This window comes from Macadamia integrifolia, unplaced genomic scaffold (genome assembly GCF_013358625.1).
Source record: "Macadamia integrifolia cultivar HAES 741 unplaced genomic scaffold, SCU_Mint_v3 scaffold275, whole genome shotgun sequence".
Taxonomy (NCBI): Eukaryota; Viridiplantae; Streptophyta; class Magnoliopsida; order Proteales; family Proteaceae; genus Macadamia; species Macadamia integrifolia.
The window spans coordinates 441,480-448,736 of record NW_024868933.1 but is presented as its reverse complement, the minus strand read 5'-3'; the positions used below and the strand labels follow the sequence as shown (position 1 = coordinate 448,736).

The following is a 7,257-nucleotide window of genomic DNA, read 5'->3' as shown; positions in this document are numbered from 1 at the left end:
GTTCATTACAACGATATGGGGGTGAGTTGGCCAAGATCCTCAAATATTGAGGTTTTCTAGGAAGTTTCCCTCTTTGAGTCTTGACAAGTGCAAGATCATGCTCAATTATGTCAACATTCATCCTCATCTATAGGTTAGGACCTCCCATCATACTTTGTACTTTACGAAAGGGAAATTCCATCCGCTTCTGTTTCTTCCTACCCTATGCAAAAGAGCCACAACCACCAGCCTTTGGTACATCTGCTCTAGAGGAACCATCTCCTCCCTTGGACTTTCTAGCTCTATCCTCTTGCATGTCCAATATGGGGTATATACATTACATATATAAAAATTGAGCCGCAATCAATGACCCAAAAAAAAAAAAAAAAAAAATTTTAAGTGAAAAATTGAAAAAGTAATTTAAAATCAAAAGATCAAATCTAACTTTGTGATGTTAGAGATGGATTTATGAAATCTATTATATAAAAATTTGAAACCCAAACGCAACAATGAGCCAATTCCTTGGGGCATCGCTTACAAAATGACTGGGTAGCAAGGCAAGCTTAGATTTAACAATCAAACTAGATGGCATTACAAATCTTATAACAGGTTCTAGAGTTAGATGTACATCTTCGAAGATTATGCTCCATCTAGATATGATTGATGGAGGCATAGAAAGCGAGCTTGCTAAGAATGTTATAGATAAAGTTTCTTGCAAATGTCATATCAACCCATACATCGTTGTCAAGGCATCGCCTAGGCGTCCAGGCAACCTGGGTGGAGTATGAGCGACTGTCGCCTTATTGCATTGCAAGGCGCAACACTTATTTATTTCAAATATCATTTAAGTAAAACTTAAGGTATTATTCATAAATAAGCAAATACCCCTATTTGAATTTAATAAAAATAGATTAAGAATCAAGGAGTAAAAAGTCAACCCCTAGTCCAAGGATAAAAATTGAATTTTTGGTTGTACAAGTGATTTTCAAATTTAAATGTTTGGGTTTTTCTCAATTCAGAAAATTTCATAAATCTTATCATGGTAAAACATTGCTAAAAACCAAATAATGTAGGACTAGGATTTGACAACCAAACCAGCCCCAAACTACGGGAACTTTTAAACTAAGAACAACCAAAACCAATAGCAAACTTATAGCAGAAAATCAGACTTCAGCCACAAACCAGAATTGATAAACAATCTCAATGAACAGTAACCAGAAGCAAAATAAATCAGCAGCAGTCTTAGGATTAACCCAGAAATTTTAATAACAATAAAACACCTCCAGCGGGGTCAGATCACAGATGCTAATAGTCCAGAATGTCACAGTAACATAGAACAGAAAACAGAATCTAAATCTGTGTAGATTTGACAATCGGCCAGAATTGCTTGACAGTTCACTTCAGCAGATCCAGTGGTCTGATTGACCCCAAAATTGGGTCGATCCTCCCTCTGGATAGGATCATCCTTTGATAAGAATATGGAGACCATCGGATGGCTGGTTCTTCAAAACAGCTAAGCCGACAGGAAGGAAAACAGAGAAAACCAACCCAGAAATCTACAGAGAAGTTTGATCACTTACCTGAACTGCTGGAGAAGAGAATCCAATAAGAAAACCAGATAAGAAAAGACCCACCCGGACTTCTCGCCGCAGAGTGTCGATCGGATCACACACCAATCCCTAACCCTTGATCAGACACAAAGGTATAGCCATGGAGTAAACCCAGCGGCAGCAGCATGAAGCTTCTCTTTTTTTTAATTGTAAAAATCGTCTAGGCTTTTAGGAGCCTACTCTTCTTTATTTATAATGTTAATGGGGGAGGGAATTACAAAATAGAAGGTTCCTCAAAAAGGAAACCAAATATTCTCCTAATACAATAGTTACTAAAAACTGAAATTAGAAACTAGTTGAAAAAGGAAACTAACTACTAATGACTTGACTAAATTAATAACTTGACTCATAAGGAAACAAATATAACTCAAATCAAGCCCAACTGAAAAGGAAACTAATGAAAATGGAAACTAACTAGTAATCCCGTACTCAATCTTAGACCCCCCCTTTTAGACCCATAAAAGTGGTCTATTACACTAAAAACACATGGGATCAAAGGCCCAACATGTATGGAACCCAACCCTAAGCTTATTCCTAATAAAGAAAGCCTATTTTGATAATTAATCTTCATCACCAAAAGTTCGATAAAATTATATTTTGTTTTAATATCTGTAAAATTATTTTCATTTAGGCGATTTTAACAACATTTGCACACTTTAAAATAAGTTTGACTAGAACATAACATTATCATTAAAACTTAAATTTAAGTAATCTTAAACTCTTTGGAAAGCTGATTTTTGAGCTCTACCTAATACATAATGTCTCACGTAAAAATAAAATCATTTGACTAGTCAAAACTTATTATAAGAACATTTCTCTAAATGCTGGTTTTTTTTTTTATGACTTAATGTTGATTTTTGATGATTAAATGTGGCTTAATTTGATTTTGATGACTTGATGTGGCTAATTGTTAATTTTTTTAATGATAAATGGTATATGTAGCATACTAAATAATGTTAGAAAAGAGGGAAAATAAAAAATAACACTTGGTCGCCTTAAGGCGGCGGCGACCTATTGCCTAAGCACTTAGGCAGCCCTCTACGCCTGGTTCGCCTTGGCGTTGTGACAACTATGAACCATATCCACTCTATTTGAAGGGGCATATTTGTTAATAAGGCTACAAACTCTCTTCCAGATAGTGGAGGAGAAGGGGTTGGAGAAGAATAGGTGATTTGTATCTTTAAGACCATTCCAGCAAAGACAACACAATGGAGCAACATGGATATGTCTGTAAATGAGGAAGGACTGCATGGAGAGGTAATTGGCAAGGGCTTGCTGAATTGAGAAGCTGTGACGAGGGATATGACCTTTAAACCGAACAATCTTACGCTAAGGAGTTAGGCGACCTCTTTATCTAACCAAATCCCAAGTTGAGGAGTAAAAGAGGCTAGACGAAGGAGCCAAATAACTTTTCACCTCTACCACGATGGCTAGGGGAGAGGCGGCAGGGAAGAGCAAATATTAGCAAGAGGGGCTGGTAGGTGGGGCCCAAGATCCGGATGATGGCAGAGATGGGAGCCCTACTCAGACTCGAAGAGTACACATTCTGACACCCACTAGAGACAAGAGCACACCAATTAGGTGCCAACAATCAAGCCATAGAGAAGTGGAAGAGCCATCATCACTAGAGGCAGAGATGGCCCCGAGAGCTATGAACTTAGCTTTGAGAATCTTGCATCAGACCTAAGAAGTATTCGAGGAGGTGGCAACTGTCCAAAGAGAATTCTTTCTAAGGAGGGTGGAATAGACCCAAGAGACCCAAATATTATTCTTCTTGGCCATAATTTTCACTTAGAATGCTGATGTAGTAGACCTCTTTTATCCTTCTCAATCCCAACACCCCGTTGGCTTTGGAGAGGCAAACTGAAGACCAACAAATTGGGTGGAGAAATCTAGCCGAGTCAACTCCTCCTCAAATGCACATAAGGGGCTCCACACCCTTGATAATGAACTGAGGAAGCATGAAAACACTAGACCTGTATAAGTAGAGGGATTGGAGCACTAATCTAATGAGCTCTAGGTACCCTGCATTGGAGAGGAGCTTTCTTTTCTAGAGCTGAGGTCTTTTCTTGATAAGATCTAACATGAGCATACAATGATGAGCCGTCATTCTAGCAATAATAAGAGGCAGCCCTAAATAATTTACTGGGAGGGAGTTAAGGGAGAAGCCGATCAACTCAATAAGGAGCCTTGGAAGCATTAGAGGCACTAGCGAGGTAGAGGTGGGACTTGAGGTGGTTGATACATAGGCCAAACAGACCTTTAAAGAGGCGGACATGATGGACAAAATGGAGTGGGGGTCCAGCTTTGAGAAGATCATAAGGTTGTCACCGAATGCAAGGTGGGTTAGCTTGAGGGCTATCCAAGGCTAGGGAGAAGAGGGGGGAGAGGGGGCAGCTTTGGCAGATACCTGCAAAAGAGTTAGTGTTACCGGCTAAAGAACTGTAAACGAGGATTGAGAAATAAGGGGAGGAAATACAGGAATGGATCAAGTGGACAAAGACAGGAGGCACATTTTGAGTTGGACCCTAGTGATGAAATCCCATATGATGGAATCGAAGGCTTTGTGAATATTGATGACCTCATCAAGGCAATTAAAAGCTTCTTTTTTATCTCGAGCCAAATCAAAAGAGTCAATAATGCCTTCTTTTTTGCCTCATCCCCAAGAAAGAAGGAGCCTTTCTATGTCTGATTTCAGGCCCATTTCGCTGTGCAACCTTTTGTACAAGTTCATTGCCTAAGTCCTTGCGATCGTCTTCAGCTTGTGGTTGACTCCTTGGTTAGTGCAAATAAGTTTACTTTCATTGCTGGTAGAAGCATCTTTGATAATATCATTTTGTGCCATGAAATTTTCAGAGGTTTTGATAGGAAGTCTCATCATTTGGCGCCTTACATAATTGATAGGTTAATAACACTAAGTTATGACCCTATTGGTTGGCTAGGATCTAAGAATTAAACCGAACGATATCTGAAATCATGACCAACCAGTTGTATTCGGATCTGTAGATAGTTTTGTCTCCTACCAAATGAAGGACCTTGAGCAGGTGCCAATAGTCTTAACTTTTTTTTTAGCTTCTACTAACAACAGATATCTAGGCTTTCGGCTTGATTAGTCCCGTGGGCCCATATTGACCCCACAACCACATGGACTGGGTCATTTCGGGGTTGAATAAGAACCAATCAATTTTCACTGAAAGGAGTGAAGAGCACTAAACACCTTCGTGTGAGTGACCCCAAGGAGGCAAGAGGAGTTAAACTCAGTACCACACGCTTCCTGAGGCGAAGATCCCTTCCCAACTCGGCTACCTCCTTGGGGTTTAATAGTTTAACTAGAAGCTTGTGGAGGCACCATTATCAATATGGGAAGGGATAACCTATAACACAAGAGGCTTGAGCTGCAGGATCTTGCTTCAAACCTAGGGTGCATCAAGGGGGGGAATGGTCTAAATGGAGTCATTGCAAAGGAGGTAGGATTAGACCTAATAAACAAAAATGCTCTTCCTTCTAACTGCAAGCTTCCAAATAAGCTTAAGAATGTCAGCATTATTGATATTTTTGATTTTTCTCAAGCCAATGCCCCTTCATTAATAGAGAGGCCAATGGAGGACCAATTGAACTTATAAAGGAATCTGGAGATTCACACTCCTTCTGGAGATTCACACTCCTTCAAAAGAAAGCACATATGAGGGACTCTTGCTTCAAAATGAGACTTTGGAAGACCAAAAATGCTGGATAAATAAATATGAGAGGACTGAAAACGGATCTAATCAACTCAAGACGGCTGGCGTAGGAAAGCAACTGCATAAGAGGGTCTAGAATATGGGAGCAATGGCGACTGGTCAAGCTGGAAGGGATCAGAGGTAAGCGCAAATACTTCATTGGAAGGCTACCCAAAGAAAACCCTTATCCCTTTTAGACAAGACTTATAACGGCCTTAGGAACCCTTTATATGGAGGCCTGACATGCTTTCAAAGCGGCGCTAACAAGATAAATGGTCTCAACCAAATTGATATCGGTTTTATTCTTCTTATATGTTTTGACCAGTCTTTGTATCTTCACTCCTTCGATATGCAATGTCAATGGTTTTAAAAACAAGATGCCTTGACTAATTCTCCAAAGTACCCTAAAAAAGAAGTTTACTTTTATTTGTTAAAATGAATTATTGAAGGTATGCCAAAGATTATTGAATGGAGGTCAACGAAACAGTAATATTTGACATCTTAGTAGAAACATTAGGTGATAGGGAGGCATTAGGGGTAGGGAGGAATTCCTTGAGATGCTCAGAGTTGTAGGGGAGAGGGAGAGGGAGAGGGAGAGAAGTCGCACTATGAAGGGGAGGGGGAAGGAATCACACACAACCCTAAGGCTCACAAACATTCAAACTTAATTCATCATTCTTCAAATCTGAGAAATTAGATTCCATTAGCTCCTCTATATAAAGAGGACAAACTAGCAGTCATAACCTAATTAGGAGTTAGACTCCAGTAGGACTAGACATTACATAATAGGGATTGGACTCCAAATAGGACTAGACTAGAACTCCAACATGGAGTAGGTAACTAATTAGTCATCACTAATAGGGAAACCTAAACTGACTAAAAACTGAAATAACAAAAGAAATAGACTCAAAACGGGACTCTAACTAAGCTAATGAATTAAATCCCGTTTTCCTACTTTCTACCCATATTTTAGGCCCATTAAATTGGCCCATTAGTCCATTACAAAGAAAACCCATGGGATCAAAGGCCCAACACATACATAACCCAACCCAAGGCTTATTTGTAATAAAATAAGCCCATTAAGTGGCTTATCTACATCATTTCCCCCGATGTTGAGAAAAACTCGTCCACGAGTTCTGTAGAACGGGAAAATCAACACCAATCGATCAATATCCATCATTTCCTGCATGGAGTCACCATCGAGACCATGATCGAATGCTTCGAAAACCACGACGCAAAATTCATAGGCGAAGTAGTTATTCGGAAAAATAAAATCGATTAGTTCACTGAGGAGATCAACCGATTTAAATTTTTCCACAAGTCGATCTTCAACTTTCAATAGTGCCGTCTTATCTTCTACCACTGGTGATTCATATTTTGGTTCGTCTACCTGTTGTTCAACAGCTGAGATCACTTAGTTGAAGGTAGAGTGTGCTTGGGTTTGGATGTCCGTGCAATGTCGTTGAAGCTCATCGAGTTTCACTTGCATCAATTACATTTGTTGACGGATATCCAATAAAATATTTAGATCCATCGGTCAGGTTTGGTTGTTGGAATCATGACAAAGGGGTTCTCCTACTCCTTGGAAATAGAACCAGCGATGGAGAGTCTGCTTTGACCAAGAAACTGACTCGCGATGGGGATCTTGTAGGTGCTGCCCTTTCTCTCTCTTCTCGACTTCTTTTCTTCTTCCTCTTCTGCTGCGTCTTCTTCTCTTTTCCTCTTTTTGTCTTTGGTTTAGTTCTGCCCTCTCGTCTCATCTTCTTCTTCTATTCTTGTTCTTGCTTTTTCTTCTCTTCGTTGACTTCTGGGCCATTGTGTTTTTTTTTTTTGCTGCTGTCGAAACCTTAGAAAAGGGGCTTGATCAAAGGAAGGTGGGAGGAAGGGGGCCGTGAGACAGAGGTGTCGATTCTGTCTAGAGACGACAAAATCGAATTTTTTTTTTTTTT

General features: G+C 39.7%; 1 long non-coding RNA gene across 6 annotated transcripts in view; it reads left to right on the top strand.

The window, feature by feature from the left end:
* LOC122067185 overlaps positions 1 to 7,257 on the top strand; it is a 48,447-nt gene that overhangs the window by 6,018 nt on the left and 35,172 nt on the right. The gene's annotated exons all lie outside the window — the stretch shown is intronic.